The 17,470-nt window shown below is 38.9% G+C and overlaps 1 pseudogene; it reads left to right on the top strand.

The window, feature by feature from the left end:
• Window positions 1-15,351: 15,351 nt before the first annotated feature.
• LOC149213254 (polygalacturonate 4-alpha-galacturonosyltransferase-like) overlaps window positions 15,352-17,470 on the top strand; it is a 53,105-nt pseudogene continuing 50,986 nt past the window's right edge.

Here is a 17,470-nt window from a genome sequence, read left to right as displayed (position 1 = left end):
GGTTAATTATACAGAAAATCCGTTGTATACTTTTATCATGGGCACACAAGAGGCTCTCCCTAGGAGGCAAGTTGACTCTAGTTCGAGCAGTCCTTCAGAGCATCTCTGTATATTGGCTTCATATTTTCTCTCTACCTAAGAATATGAGTAAATGTATCTTTTTGGCTTCATCTTCGCATGGGACAATTTGTGTCTTAAAGGATAGAGTGGGCATGGTCGTTGTTTACTATGTATGGAGGTGATGGATGACCAGAATCATCTATTTCTTTGATTCTCCTTAGTAAAATCAATTTGGAATGGTGTATTTAATATGTTCCATTTACAGGCAGATTAGAACTACTCTTTTGTGGTTTATTGTATTTGGCACTAGATTATTGAATATAGAACATTTGTACCACTTCCAATATACATTGGGGGTTCGACCCAAAGAATGCATTACTATCCCAAGCTCCTTTGTTGTGATACATCCACCTCCATCCTTGTTAAAAAAGCTAAAGGCCTCTCTAAACTTAGACATAACCTCCATCCCATATTCCTTTAGTAGATAGAACCCTTCTCTCATTTTCTGACCATGCCAATCTACCCTCCATCCCATATTATCTCATGAGCCCTATGTAAACCACCATTTCATTCAAGGATGGGAATTTTGATGCCTACTATAACCATATTTGTTAGATACTTTCCCCCTTTTCTTGCTTATGGTTTCTTAAGTTGGCCTCCTCTAAATATTCCCTACTCTCCTTAAATTATTTGAAAGGTATCCTTTGGCTACTAACCCCATTTTATCAGAGATCCTTGACATGTCCCTTGAAATTTTGATTTAGCCCCATGAACTATTTTATGCCAGTGAAATGAAAGCTTTAGATTTATTTTCCACATATTCATTCATAACCAAACACTATACCGCTACTTCTAAGAATCTTGTGGTTACTATCACCACAATAAATGTATATCGTATTTTAGAGGAGATAAGAATTGTATATTGCCCTTTGGGACACTCCAAAAATATTTTGATGCACCCTATTTGTCTAACACTCTAGTATACTTTATGACCTTAATTCCCATTCCATGTTCATCCATGTGGATGCACTTTATGATGTTCTAGGACAACCTAATGTCCTTGTCAACTCCCTCTCATCTTCCTTGTCATGTTTTCTAGGACTTGTGTATCCAACAAGAAATTTGGGAGATGAATGACATCAAGGTAGAAAATCAAGGGGTTTTCAAGTCATTTATTTAGGGTTCCCACTAGCATAGTCCCACCATATGATTCACCCAATCCCTAAATTGGGGTTTAGTGCTATTTCAATTAATTATTAGATGATCATGGTGGGCCATAATTCCAGGTTAAATGTTATGACTCTTCATAGGATATTATTGGAGATACTTTAGGAGACACCTCTTTGGATAAAGGGTCAAGGAAGGTGTTAGAGCCTAGATTTACCTCAGGCTGAAAAGGTAGGATCCAGGACCAACATCAAACCACACTCAGGCTGGTAGCTAGCCCTACCAGGATAGGAGAGGGCTCTCTCCTGGTCAATCTTGGAAAATTATGAACACTAAGGGCCTGAGATGACTGATTTGATTACTGATTTTAGGCTAGGTATATGTATGCAAGATTTTTATTGTATAAAGTGATGATCTTTGGCTCAGATGAGAAGGCAGATTTTGGGTGCGGGGAATGAGGCACAGCCCTGCAGGGATCTTGATGGGGCAAGGTAGGCAATTGAATTTGGCACTCTAAATCAAGTGAGATGGATGGTACAGATAGAGGAGGAGTTGAATAGGGCAATAGAAGCCATGGATCCTCTCCAAACAATGGAAAACATCAAAAACTAAAAGCAAACTTCAAGTAAAGCACTGCAATTTCAATGTATTCTACTTACACTCTTGTTTGATTTAGTTGAGAAGAAATAAGATAGATAATGGCATACAATCACATATGAATAAATTCACAAACACATAAGAAAGCACAACAAATGCCACAGGGATCCCAAAGAGTACTGCAAATCCTAGTCTCAATTCCTTAGCCAAAATGAAAATATGAGTGTACAATGAAGCTCAAGGCTTTCTCAAAAGTCCAACCATGCTAATGACTGAAAAACAACATAATATAGACAAACATAGCTCATCCTTGCCTCTAGGGGTCGAGCTCACATGTTTAGGAGCTGATAAAACTAATTCTAAACTGAGAAATAGAAAATAGGCAACATAACAGCATGCCTCTAGGAACAAGGGAACTGATTCATTCAGTTTCAAACAATCTTTAAACTGATGAATCTACCTCTACAAGTGAAAATTTAACATATTTACATCATGATCCATCAATTTTCATCAAATTACATCACAAATTTTCCATTAGGAAAGTAAAAAAGTCAAACTAGGCAAAGCTGGGTGAAAAACAGAGCAAAACTTGGTCAAACTGGCAATTTTTCCTCTATGCGTCGCCCCTGATTCTCTATGTGCCGTTCCTATTTCGACCCACTTTTGGAGGCCTTCCCGGTGTCCAAATGAGCTCCTGGTGTGCTTGTTGGAAAGGCCTGCCTGTCTACTTTCCAACCCAAATGAAATTTTTCAATTTGGCCTCCATTTACCCCTCCCAAAGTCAGTTATCCCAACACTGCTTCCTGTGTGTCAAAATAGGGGAAGTGAGGTCATTTTTTGAGTGTTTTTGACCTTTTTGAGGGCTCAAAACCTGCCCAAATTTCTTGGCCATAGGTAGGCAAGCATAAATTTTCATGAAAAATCCAAAAATGCTGAGTTTTTGTGATTTGGAGCCCTCTAGAAAAAGTGAGCGCCATGTGGCGTGGCGCGTAAGGCAAAAAATTCTGTGTTTTAGTCCAAAATTTTCAAAAATGCAAAAAGTGTCCCAAATTTTTTGAAATTTGGGCTGAGTCTTCTCTATCAAGAGCTATGTTGGTCCAAGGAAGCCTCAACCAAGATCTAAAGTCCTTCATCATCTTTTTGCCTCCTTAGTGCCTTCTTCAATTTTGCTTTCAAATTCTTGATTCTCGCCTTGCAAACTTTGTTCCTCGCCATGTGTTGCAACAAGTTTTTCTCCTTGTTGGTCTTCTCCAACAATCTCTATAAGTGTATGTTGGCTCTTTCAAGCCATGATTCCCAATCGGCATTGATCTCTTGCTCAAGTGAAGTGAACTCCACCCTCCTCCTTTGGGCAACTTGGCGATTTTTCTTTATGTTTTCGCCACCTCTATGAGGCCTCCTGGGTGCATGTACCTCTGTGGGAGAGTCACTGTGTGTCTCTTCTTCATGATCATATGAAGGATCAGATTCCATCTCTGCTAGTGGATGAATTGTCTTGGAGCTGCCTTGATGAGAAATAGGTGAGCTGTGATGTGTTGAATTGTCTTGATGGTGTGGTTTGACTTTTGCCACCAAGGGGAAGAGTGATACAACTATAGGGGGAAGAACAAATAGTGAGGGATTTAGGGAATTAGGAAATGATTTAAGAATTTTTGGTATGGGGTTAGGGTTTGGGAGTTTGTATTTTGGTTTTAGGAAATGGGAATTGTGGCATGGGATTTAGTGAATTTAGGGGTGTGTTTTGGGGAATAGGGAAATCAAGAAAAAAAATGGACCAAGGGAGTGGTGAGGTGAGGGGATAACTTGGTAGCAAAACAGTCAATACAAAACCCTAGCACTGTTTTCTTTTGAGATAGAGGTAGGGTTTGATTTTCCTTTTTCAATACCATAAGACAAACACCATCCAACAAACACCAACATGGGATAAAAAACTATGATAGAAGCTTCAACCTACTTGTAGCAAGACAAATCCACGCGTTTTGGGAAATCTGATGAATTTTTTGAGAAAATTGGGATTGGAAGCTCTATGTGATACACCTCAAGCCCAACGTGCCGCGCCTTCTCTATGCGCTCCACCTTTGTAAATTTACACTGCAGAGCACTGCCCAATGTGCCGCGCCTGTTATGTGCGCCGCGCCACCACCTAGTGCATAGCGCTTTTTGCAGGAGACTTTTGGAGGCCTTCGCAATGTCCAAATTGGCCACGAAATATCTCATTGGAAATGTATTTGCGTCTAATTTCCAAAACAATTGGAATTGTTCAATTTTGAGTTCATTTTCCCTATCAAAATCAAATCTCCCAAGACTGGTCAAAATGTGCCAAATGAGGCTGCCTAAAGGTAGAGTGTTGTTGCAGTCAACTTTTGAAGGTCTTCCACAACTCCAAATTGAGCTCATGATAGCTAATTGGAAATATATTTGTGTCTAGGTATCATTTGATGCATCAAGCAAGTCATGTGGCCAACCAATCGAGGCAAAAAATTGATTTTCCCAAGGTCACTTCAGAGGTGCATCAATTCTCTCGAGGAAACTATATTTTTTACATTTCTCTAAAACCATGACACATGTGTAAAAAGTGAAGGAGGTTTTTCTTACTTGGCCTATTGTGGAAAAACACCTCTCTCATTTTTCCAAAATTCATCTTTTCTTGCTCATAAACATCATTTGAGTAAAACCTACCCCGATGTGTGGAACAGGGGATTTGTCAAAATGAAGCGAAATGAAGGGGATAAGGGGCTTATAAATTCTTGAGAAAATTTTTGGAAGTAGGGAGGGATGTTAGGAAGCATAGGAAAGTGTAATTTAAAAGATTTAGTGAGGGTAAGGGGTCCAAAAGGGCTAAACACAGGCCCAACCTAGAAAATTGTCAAGTTGTAGCAAGAAACTAGGGTTTGTGCGAAAATGAGGAATTTGGGGGATCTCAGTGATGGGAAGTGTTTAATAAGGTACATTAAGGATAGGGGAAGGTGTATGAACATCAGGATACAAGTTTTGCTGATGATTTGACCATCCAAGAGAAATTGCCTTCAAAACCCTAGGAGAGGGAAATGAACCTTACCTAGGCGCAACTGAAGCATGAACAAGGTGTAAAATGACCCAGTGGAACTTGACATGATGATGAAAACCCTCTGAATGATGGTGCACTCAGCTGAATGGTGACATGGACCGACATTTGGACAACTTTGAAAGGAGTAAAAGCAAACCCTAGACCTAATACCTAGTGACCAATTTTTTACTTGAAGACTCACTGAAATGATAAAATTTGACCTTGACACCTTAAAATCACGTTGTAAGAGCATGTTTGATCACTAGAGAAAGGCTACAAAGACTGAAATTAACAGAAGGATTTTGACTTCAATATCAAACTATCAACCATATCCTCAACATTTGTCCCATCAACCATATCCTCAACATATCGAACCAACAATCATGAAGACAACTGAGGTGAAGCATGGGAATCCTCTCTCGCCCACGTTGTTCAGGATATATATCAATCTATAAAATCCTCTACACTCCACCGACTGTGCATCAATAAAAATTTTGTTTGCCCCATTTTCCACCAAGATGGATACATATTGTCCCAAAATTGTGCCTCTGATTTCCAAAATTGTAAAATTGGGATTTTCCATGTCAAAATTTTAATTCAAGACTAACCATGCATTGGAAGGCCATTAACACAATATTAGGACATAAAAATTGAATAATTGACACAATACCAAATACAACACATACATTGAGTTTTGTCTCACAAGGTACCTAGATGCGAATTGAGCAAGTTCACACAAAGAGAGAAAGGCAATGCATGATACATTGTTCAATTTGTAATCAATAGCATTATCTTGGATAAGGGAGAAGTAACATTTAGTTTCTTTCTCCTATACAAAGGCAAAATTATGAATCAATGTCAAATGCCTTTTGTGAAGCAATGTTGTAAAGGGTGTTAGAAAGCTTGTGTTGTAGGCAAGGCCCTCACACCATACTAGAATGTGTTAACCAAAGCATGTTAATCATGTCCAATGATCTCAAATTTCATGAGCATGTTCACTGAGTGACCATAAATGAGGGGTGTCATAGTGGATAATAATCATAGCTTATAGTGGATGATTGTCATCGTACATAACATCTGTGGTCGAAGTCATTTGTTTGGTGCCCAATATTGGTGAATCATTGTATTACATCATGGTAGCATATCTTGCCTTTTTTAAAGCAAAAATATATTGAAAATAAATTAAGTTATGTCTCATACAAATGTTCAATGTTGTTGTGTTGTGAGTGGTTTGCATATTATATGTATCATATATCTATAATCACTTATTTCAAACCTACCTTAAGAAATAAACGAAGAGGTGCATGGCCTTTTCATAATAAGGACTCCCACCAACTCCTCTCCTTGTAGCAATCTTTCAAACATTAGCCCATAAATCAAACACATGCCCTTGTTTCTCTAGTTTGGAAACCCTTGGATGGATATGACAGTGAACTCCTCCCAACCACTTCTTTAACCATCTATTGAATGCATTTGATTGGTATGTGTAAATGATTTTGATTGATTCCTGGAGAGGTGTGAAATCTAATTTTGCATTGACATAATACAAACACCAAACTTAACCCGTGGTAGCCAACATTTCAGCCTTACAACTCTCTCATCCAATATTACATACTTCACTAATTAGTCAAGGGGTAATCTATTCAACAATATATTAAATATTAGAAGCATTCATATTAATTGAAAAAAAAAAGAATATTATTTAATATTAAGTTATAATGCAGGTAGCTGCCAAGTTGACATATGATACCCCCTTGTTTGTGAGACAAGAGATGCCCTCCATTCAATGCTTTAACTATTTAATCTATGGATGTGTACATACCTTAATTTCCATTGGATCGAATCCTGTGACCTTTAAAGAGGAAACACTTTAACACAAATCAAACATGTAAATACAAACTTAAGTTGTATATGTATCAAAGTTACTTTGAGAGTTGCATGGAATGCTTAATTTTGCATAGAAGCAAGGGAAAAATTGAAGGGTTGATCACAACAAACATGTATGGTCAATTATGATTATCATAGGTATATTGGTTTGGTTTTCCCAATCCGGAACTTACATACTTTGTTACTACTGTTAAAGGCATGTCATGAAAGTTTACTGGTGTAACATCATGTACATTTAGTTGTGTTTATTAAAGGCATGTTAGTTCAATGACAAAACCAATGGTTTGTCAACTTGGTCAGCTTAGTGAGCTATGTGTTAATCATCTCAATGAACAACATATAAGGTCAATTAGCTTAGCCATTGACATGCACATTCCATTGTCACTATTAGTGAAATGTTAGGTTGGATATTAATATGTATTTTTGATTAACATTATCTAGGAGATTAACCAAATCAACATGCATGTTTGACTACAATTGTGGGAGATATGTTAGATAGGTCAACCCCATCAACAACATTTATGTTCAATTGCACATGTTAGAGGCATGACACAATGGTCAATTAATTAGTAACATGTACATTTTGGTTATCACTATTAAAGTTGTGTTAGGTTGGTTAACTTGTTCAATGACTTGTATGTTTGGTTACAATTATTAAAGCCTCACTTGATTGTTTAATGTAGTAAATGGAGTGTAAGTGTAGTTACCATTGTCGAAGACATGTTTTGTTGGTTAAAATAGTTAACATCATATACATTCAACTATGATTGTTAGAGCCATCCAAGGCTATTAAACCAATTTAATGTAGTGCATAACATCAATGGGGGCTTGTTTATTGCATTGTGTGTGAGTATACTGTGTTATTTTTTTTGTAAGTCGAAGATTTTACATTAATCAAAAAGAATGTACAAGGGCGTCAAAATGCATGGCTTATAATTATTTATATATTTAATGTAATATGCCTTTCATTAAGAAGAGGAAACAAACTTTGGGGGATAAGGGAAATGGCATTGTCTAGGGGAAACATCGATCTCATCTATCTCATCTTCACTCTCCCTTCCCTATCATTAGCATCCCTCTCCTTTTTTTCTTTATCCACCAACACCAATAATAGACTTTTTGTTATGTAGTAGCATTGGATGACTCAGGATGAGGGTTAGAGCTCATATGTTTATCTTTGGTTTCTCCTTGGGGTTTCTGAGCTTATGTATCTTGCTTTAAATTCTTCTTAAACGTCCCAACAATATCCTTTCCCATCTCTTGTTCATGAAACTTCAGCTTGTGAGCACAATATTCATCCTAAATTTCCTTTGAAGATTCATGTAGCCATTTTGCACCGAGGCCTATTCTTGGGGGGAGATTGGGAGGATCTACATTTGTCAACAGACCTTTTTATTGTTGTCCCATGCCGCCCCAAACTTTATAGCCCATGTTTGTAGCCAAGATATACCCTCTTCCATATGTAAACTATTTATCAGATTGATAAAAATAGAAGACTGAGCTCTTCCATGAGCTTTTATTTGAAGATGAGAATGACAGTGAAATGTTCATTTTTAACTATACACCTAAACAAGCTTAGAGACCCTTCCACCTCACTGGCTTAAAATTTGGACTCAAACCATGGCATAATTTGACATTTTGAAGCGTGTCACTCTAGTCCCTTTGAAAAGGAGTGACATGACACTTTTTGTGAAAGAGTAACAAGAGACTGTCACCTCTTGCCCCTTTGAAAGTGGTGAAACTTTTTAGAAAAAGGGTAGATGTCTAAAAACATCATGGAAAAAGGTTTCCAAAAATTTAAGAATGATTCCATTTTATTGAAAAACTACTACAATGGACTATCGCCTCTTCCCCCTTTGAAAAAGGTGAAACTGTCTAGAAAAACAAATATTTCTAAAAACGTTGTGAAAAAAAGTTTCCAAAGCATTTAAAAATGATTCCGTTCCACTACTACATGAATTCATCTTAAGATTTCATTTTATTTATTAAATTTATCATAATCAAAATTCCCCATGGAAGACACTGAGAGGCATTAGAAGATATATATATATATTTTTCATAATAGCTTGTTAAAACATACCATGGCAATCTAATAACTTTATTTAAAACATTTTGTCTCCCGCGTACTAGTCACCAAATAAAATTTCGAGGTGGGCGATGCCATTTTTCTTCAAACCCTAAAGGAGCACCCTCGAGGAGCTTTCAAGAATGGAAGAAGAACAATGGGCGATGCAATTTTGTTCATACCCTGGATTTTTGAAATCTGGAGAAGGTTTCAGCAATTTTGTTCAAACCATGAATTTTTGAATTCTAGAGGAGGTTTCAACAATGGAGACCAACGTTTTGCTACGATTATCCTATTCTTCCCTTCCATTTTGATAGAGGCAGGGGATTGTTGTGGTTTTGTGTAGGGAACGAGACACCTAACTGGAACTTTTGCAGCTCCTTGATTTCGCTATGGAACCCCAGACCCACATAAGGATCAAATAGGGCTTTTCCTTTCCAACGTCACCCAAAAAATGCCCGTCTCTCTCTATAGCTTGTCGCCTTCTCCTCCAAGGCAATGAAAGAGGTTGATAGACCTATTCCAGAAATTCTAGGCTCGAGTAACTGATGAAAAATCTTTGGTTTTTGGACATACCCTTCGGAATCATGCATTTTCCCTAGCATAGGCAACAAAAACCCCTCTGAGGCTGTTGTAGCAAAGGACGTTGATAAATCTAGGGAAGAGGGAGAAAAAATTCATGGAGCCCGTCGACCCACCAAGCCTTGGGAAAGAACTTTCGACTGTATCCATTTCTCACAGCGGTAAGTCTCTATCTGACTCCAGTTCTATTATCGAATTTCTATCTTTGGAGGATTTGATGGTTATTGAAACCAGAGTTAATTAAAGGAAAGGAAAAACCATAGTAAATTAAATTCATTTTGAATCCATCAAATAAAATAGACTTCTTTGACTAAGACTAATTCTATCCTAGCTTTAACTAATGGAATGCAAATTTTGCAGCGATGAAAAAAATGTGTAGCATGCACTGAGCATGGGTACTAGAAATTACTAATTAGAGTATATAAAGGTTTTTTAAACCCAAGATGTAAAGATCATATAAAAATTGATGGCTCTAGGCTAAACCCACGTGTGTGTCCTGATTGCCTAAATGAGTTGATATGAGAAGAAATGTTGAGATGCATTTGGCTTAGACACCAATAACAATCATACCTATTTAAATGAGATTTTAGAACAATGTGTTTCAGATTTCAAGATCCTTGAAATGATATTTATTTGTCATGAACCCCCTTTCCTTTGATACTAGAATCTCAGAGACGCACAAAGGTTGATCCTTTACCTTCAATAAGCATCTACCCAATCGAAAACCATGAACACTATTTTTCAAACCCTCTTGATTGATGTCCAAGGGCTGAGGATACTTCACCTTTTGTAGCCTTTTATACTTCTCTGTGAGACAGACAACGCCCTAATACAAGGCCGAAGGCATGTCAATGAGCTCAAGAATAATATTATATATGAGCTTAGATGCTAGGAACTTTATAGCTTCATATATGATTTTATATAAACCTGCAATAGAGAAGGAATTCCGAGTGAGACACTATGTCCAAACCAAATTCAATTTAATCAACTTGAGTGGATTGAAATAGAGAAGAATTATTGAGGATACTGGAGCTTTTTCATATGTCTAAAATCACTCTTATCTATTTATTTGTGGGGTTCATAGGAACAAGCAGATGACTGGAGAAAGCAGAGTTAACAGAGAGCATTGACTCTCTCTTCCCAAAGGAGGCAAGTATAAGAAACCTGCTGCATTTGGATATCTTAAATTTGATTTCTCCCCTATTGAGCAGAGAATTGAAAATAAATTTTATTTACTGGGCAGGTGATTAATGTCATAACAGCTAACACAGAGAACTCGGGAACTCTAAACTTAAATATTGTTGGACGAAATGATTTATCTTCCTCATGGGTATTAGAAAAGCCCTCCGAAGTAAACCAAAATGATATTACTAACTCTAAGGTACGATTGGTGAAGATTTTGGTTATTTTCTCTATTAATCATGTAAGGAAACCTATGTGATGATGATCTATGTAGTTGAGTAGGGTTGTATTAAGCAGAAAGTGAAAACTGACATTAGCAGGGGTGCTTCTCTATTTCTAATAGTGTACATCAAGCAGAGCCAAACGACTTCTGGAGATAGCTCAGAAAAGTTACATTCACAACAAGATGCTATTATCTTCAATGAAGAAGGCAAGGAAAATCCTGAGGGGGGTAAAATCAATGACGAGGTGCAGAAAAAAACTTCCAATGACGAAGAAATTCTTACGAGGTTTCAAGAGGATGACACAGGAAGTGAACATCGAGACGTCAAAGAGAATGCTCTTGATGGTATGTTTTGATTTTCCCTGGTTAACTGATCTATGATGTTGGTAGCCTACTGTAATAATGTCTAGTCAAACTCCCACGACAATGGTTGTTGTAATGCAGACCATTTATAGCTTGAAGAAAGTCCAACAAAAGTTTTGCAGAGGGTAAAATTCTTTGCTGCACTAGATCGCTACTTTTTTTTCTCATGGAAAAGGGAATTTTTATATTATTTTCCAAAATCCTTTTTCAATGTTACTTCTCCAATTGAAAAGTTTTATATTTCTTAGATTTTAGCATAGTATGCTTTAATTTATAGTAGTTTAATGCTTACAACAATTGAGACAAAAGAGGAGGGAGAAAAGGTCAACAGAGCTGATTCAACGGGATGAAGAAAAATGAGTTGAGCTTGAAAACGCAGAAATTAAACGTTCCAAGGAGGTAGATTCTGCTGTCCTTGGAAAATACAACATTTGGAGGCAAGAGAATGAGAACGAGAATTCTGACTCCACTATTAGATTGATGCGAGACCAACTGATCATGGCTAGGGTGTATTCAAGCATTTCCCAGGATAGGAATAATCTTGATTTATACCATGAATTGATGGTTCATATTAAATAATGTCAGCGTACATTGGGTGAGGCTAATGTATATTCTGATCTACCTCAAAGGTAATAGTTTTCGCTTGGCTGCTTCTAAATCAAGAGTAGTAAGTGCTTCCATTTGCATTTGGTGTTCATATCCTTTGTTTCTTTTAAAATTACAGTCTGTGTGTCAATATTTCTGCTTTTCATTCTCTTTTTCATGGCCAATAATTGATATGAATGTTTCAGTGCGCCTGAGAAGATCAAGGCTATGGGTCATGTCCTATCTAAGGCTAGAGAACAATTTTATGACTGTGGGACAGTAACAAAGAAGTTGCGAGCCATGCTTTACTCTGCAGACGAGCAAGTAAGGACCTTGAAAAAGAAAAGTACATTTTTAAGTCAGCTCGTAGCAAGGATTGTTCCCAAGGGCTTGCACTGTCTATCCATGCGATTGACCATGGATTATTACTTGCTTGCCTTTGAAAAGTGAAATTTCCTAAAAAGGACAAGTTGGAGGATCCAACTCTTTATCACTATGCATTATTTTCTGACAATGTATTCGCTGCATCTGTGGTTGTGAATTCAACTATCATGAATGCCAAGGTGAAGTGTTATTAATTTAAAATACTCTAAATTTTGGAAGTCCAACAGTTTTGCTGCATTTTACATTTAATATTTGGATCTCATTGTAGGTGATTTACTTGTGTTTGCAGGAATCTCAGAAACATGTATTTGATCTTGTCACAGAAAAGTTAAATTTTGGGGCCACGAAAATGTGGTTTTTACTTAATCCCCCAAGGAAAGTAGTGATACATGTAGAAAATTTTGATGATTTTAAATGGCTCAATTCCTCCTATTGCCATGTGTGTTGCCAACTTGAATCCACAGCTATGAAAGAGTATTATTTCAAGGCAGATCACTCAACTACACTCTCAGCATGTTCCTCCAATTTGAAATATATATATCCAAAATATTTATCCATGCTAAATAATCTTCGTTTCTATCTTCCACAAGTTTATCCCAAATTGGACAAGATCCTTTTCTGGGATGATGATACTGTGGTTCAGAAAGATTTGACACCCTTGTGGTTAGTAGATCTTCATGGAAAGTTTAATAGTTCAGTGGAAACTTGTGAAGAAAGCTTTCGCTGGTTTGACAAATACCTTAATTTTTCCAATCGGCACATAGCCAGGCACTTTGATCCTAATGCTTGTGGTTGAGCATATGGGATGAATGTATTTGATCTCAAAGAATGGAAGAAACAAGATATAACTGGAATATATCACAAGTGGTAGAACATGGTAAGTGTGTAGTGTGGTTTATTTATGTTAATTCCCGTGATGCTTACTTTAAAGTATTTGAAGTAAATCTGAAGTAATTAGCTAGAAAACTTAATGGGTTTTTCTTTGTTCGATTTCTATGTTTTTCTTTTATTGTATGTCAGAGTGAGGATAGAGTGTTGTGGAAGCTTGGAAAACTACCCCATGGATTTTCGCATTGGCTACTTCTAAATCAAAAGTAGTAAGTGCTTCCATTTGCATTTGGTGTTCATATCCTTTGTTTATTTTAAAGTTGTAGTTTGTGTGTCAATCTTTCTTCTTTTCATTCTCTTTTTCATGACCGATAATTGATATGAATGTTCAAGGCTCTAACGTGGCCACAGGCGGGCAGGTGGCACGTGCGCATCCCTGCACCTAGATGGAGATAGAACAAATATTAAACTCAGTAAATTGGGCACCCGCGATAGCTGTTACCCTACCATTCGACCTGTCGACATTTGTTTACTGTGCGCACGGTCAACTATCTTCCTGGTGGTTTTGGTGGCGGTTTCCGTTAATGGAATAGATGGATATCGAAGAGGAGGCCCTTGATTATTCCCAGGATCCGTTCGAGGGACAAACCATATTTGGCAGTCATAGCCCTAACCCTAACATTGACAGTTCTGCTTCTCCTTACTTAGGTTCTTCGTCGATTATCACGCTTCCGGGAACCTCAGCCTCACTGCTACGCTTTGGATCTCTCTCTCTGGAAACCTCGGGACTCGATTGCGCCCCGCTCTCCCCTAGCACTCCTGATCTTCTCATCGCCATATCGCCTCCCTCACCTACATTCGATCCGCTCCCTCTCCATAATCCGGTGCCCCCCTGAGCTCGCCTCCTTCGTTTACTGCAAACCCTAATACCCTCCCTTCGGGTTGTTTCGACTCTCCGGTCATAAAATCAAAAGCGGCGATTCCCCTGAAGGATGTGGGCTTAGATCCATTGACGGAACACCCATGGGCGCCAAGAACAGGGAAGAGAAAGGTCAAGTGCATGAAGACCTTAGCAAAGGACCTTACCATCACATTTTGTGAAGACATACCAATGGGCAAGGTGGTGGACAAGGCCAACAAAGTACTTATTGGGCATGTGAGAGGAAGGGATTACTCAGCAACCAAGCTCACAAATTGGATAAAAGAGATTTGGGGTGGCATTCTTCAAGAACTCCCATAGGTTCAAAGCCTGGCTTGGGGTTAGTTTTCCCTACATTTTTCAAAGGTAGACTATACTGATCTGATTCTTGCAAAATACTAGCACATAGAGATGGCACTGGTCCTCCTCAAGCGCTAGTCACCACTATTTGATCCGGAACGGGAGAAAATTGGAGCAAGACCTATCTGGGTGAAATTACCAGGTCTTCCTCTACAATTCTAGTCTAAAGAGGTGTTTATTAGGATTGGAAATGCCCTTGGGACGTATCTGGAATATGATAAAACCTATGTTCAGACAAAAAACCATGTGTTGAAAAGAATCCTGGTTCACTTGGACACAAGGGAGGGTCTAGAAGAGAAGATCAGCTTGAAATGGAGGCATTACACCAGAACACAGATCTAGGATTACGAGGGTGTTCCATTCTGCTATAGAAGGTGTCATAAGGTAGGGTACGTATTCAAGGAATTTCCTCTGCTCACGAAACCAGCTGATCCCCTTGGCTCTCCACCGCCACAAAAATGAAAAGCACCTGTGTCGACAACTCGAGCTCCTGTGACTACATCCCGGTCCCAAATCTATATAACTTGGGTGAATCCTCAAAGGATGTGGAAGAAACCTACAAGCCGCCCTCCCCCCTCTGACTCAGGCAAGAGTTGCTGCTACTACGAAGATGGCACGAAAAATAGGTACTACTCCTTTCTCTCCCCTATCCTCTCACTCATCTTCATTATGACTTTCCGTTGGTTCATCATTGGATTTTATTGAACCTCTTTCTCCTGCCATTACTTACATGATTTCCATCCCTCCCCCCATCATAGCCCCCTCTTCCCTTACTGTCCAACCAACCCCATCCTCATCTAGGGTTTCGGCCTCTTCCCACCTGGTATTGCCTTACTCCTACAACCTTCGCTCTAGGCACATACCGGGTCTTGACTCACATATTGGGCTGGGGCTAACCTACCCTGGACCCCCTGCACAATCTTCCCGAGGACGAAAATATTTCCTGACAAAGGCCATTCAGAAAGGCGGTGCTGGGTTGCATCTGGCAAGCAATCTACCATGGAAGGGGTTCTTAGAGCATTGCAAACCCCAGATGGAGTTCCACCATGAAATGCCTCTCCTTTAATTGTATAGGTTTGGCTAGTACCTCCAAAAAACTAGCCATGCGGAGGTTGATTGAGAATGAACCGACTGATATCATTATGCTGCAAGAGACTTTGGGCAATGCTGATTCTATTGAGCAAACCCTATTCACCATCAGACCTGGATGGCACTTCCATGCACTGGATGCCATACGTAGAGCTGAGAGCTTAGCCATCGGATATAATCCCTGGACCATCAACGTATCTGTCACCTGGGGAGGAGTGGGCTTTATAGGTATGGATCTCTTCTCGGCTAAGCTAGGGGGGACCTTGAGGATCATCAATGTATATGGCCCATGCTAGTAGAGAGAGGAATTCTGGTAGTATTTTCTTGGATTAAACTCAACATCTATGGATCAGGTTATCATAGGGGGTGATCTTAATTTCTCCATGGGATATGGGGAATCTTGGGGATCACATATCCAAGTTGACCCATTGTCTGATTTCTTTAAGGACATTCTAGACCAGCACCATCTTGCTGACATCCCCATGAACAAGCCTATGCCTACATGGAGGAACCGAAGAGTAGGGGATGCAGCCCTGGCTAGAAGACTCAACATATTCCTAATCAAAATCCCCTTGCTTCAAAGATTGACCAGATACAGACAATGGGTGGGGTCAGGGTGAATATCATATCATTCTCCTATTTACCTAGAGATTCTTGGACCTGCTGCCAAGCCAAAGGCACCCTTCAAATTCAATCATGTCTGGCTCCAAGATGAGGGATATACAAGTTTAGTCAAGCACTTTTGGGTCACCCACCCTATAAAAAATCACAGAACAACAGCATAAGGTTTCTGCCACAACCTTTCTCAGATAAAACAACTAACCATGGCCTAGGCTAAGGAGAAGAAGGCTAAGGATGATCAGAAGATTTCAGCCATTGAAGCTAAGTTGGAATTATTGTTGGATGACAAGAATCTTGGTTTTACCTCAGCAGCAAAGAAGACCAAGTTGATTGAGCTTGAGAAGCAGAAAGACAAGATACTCAAGGAGAGGGAAGAATCATGGAGACTAAAGAACAGGGCCATTTGGTTAAAGGCAGGAGATGAAAACACCAAATTTTACCAAAATTTTTCCAAGGGAAGGAATACTACAAACATGATTTGGAAAATGCCCCTTCCTGATGGAGAGCAAGCTGAAAATTTCCGAAAGCTCTCCAGACTTGGCACCTCCCACTTTCGGACTCTGTTTAGATCTCCCCATAGGCTAATCTAGCAGATATCATACAAGTGGCTGGACTCTTCCCTCGTTTTGTAGGGGAGAAGAAGCAAATGAATTGATTTCACCTATCACTCTGGAAGAACTTGAGGGGGTATTAAAGTGGTTCAAAAAGGATAAAAGCCTGGGACTTGACGGGTGGACAATCAAATTCTATTTGGAATTTTAAGATCTATTGGCCTTGGATCTTCTACAGGTTGTGGAGGAATGCTGATCATCAAGTAGATTGTATAATGCTATCAACTCTACCTTCATCGTCCTCATCCCAAAATCTTACTCCCCTACCTCTTTTGATGATTTCCGTCCCATCTCTCTCTGCAATTGCCTTTACAAGATCATCTCCAAAAATCATTGCGAATCATATCAGGCCTATCCTTTCTCGGCATATCCTCCCTAAACAATTTTCTTTCCTTGAAGACTGCTATATTCATGAAGCTATTGGCACTACTCAAGAAGCCATTCTTTTCATTCGTGCCCGCAGACTAAAAGGTATCATCCTCAAAATTGACTTGGCCAAGGCTTTTGATCAAGTGAACTGGCTTTATATCAAAATGCTTCTTATCCACCTAGGCTTTCCCCTCTCATTTACCAACTAGATAATGGCTTGCATAACAACCCCCACCTATAGTCTGCTCATTAATGGCTTTGCCTCTCCTTTTTTCCATGCTGAAAGGGGACTCAGGAAAGGTTGCCCACTCTCACCTCTCCTCTTTTTGCTTGTTATGGAATGCATGAGCAAACTTATTTATCATGGAAAGCAGAATGGCAGATTATCAAGTTTAAATATTACTGATCAGTGTTACCTGACTCATCTCCTGTTTGTGGATGATGTCCTCATCTTCTTGGACAGAAGTATTCAATATTTGATCACTCTCGAAAAGATCCTTGCTACTTTTTACAGAACCACTGGTATGATGGA

This window comes from Pinus tabuliformis, chromosome 1_1 (genome assembly GCF_031772625.1).
Source record: "Pinus tabuliformis cultivar Carrire ecotype Pingquan chromosome 1_1, CPIR1, whole genome shotgun sequence".
NCBI classification, from domain to species: Eukaryota; Viridiplantae; Streptophyta; class Pinopsida; order Pinales; family Pinaceae; genus Pinus; species Pinus tabuliformis.
This window is presented reverse-complemented; position numbering and strand designations above follow the sequence as displayed.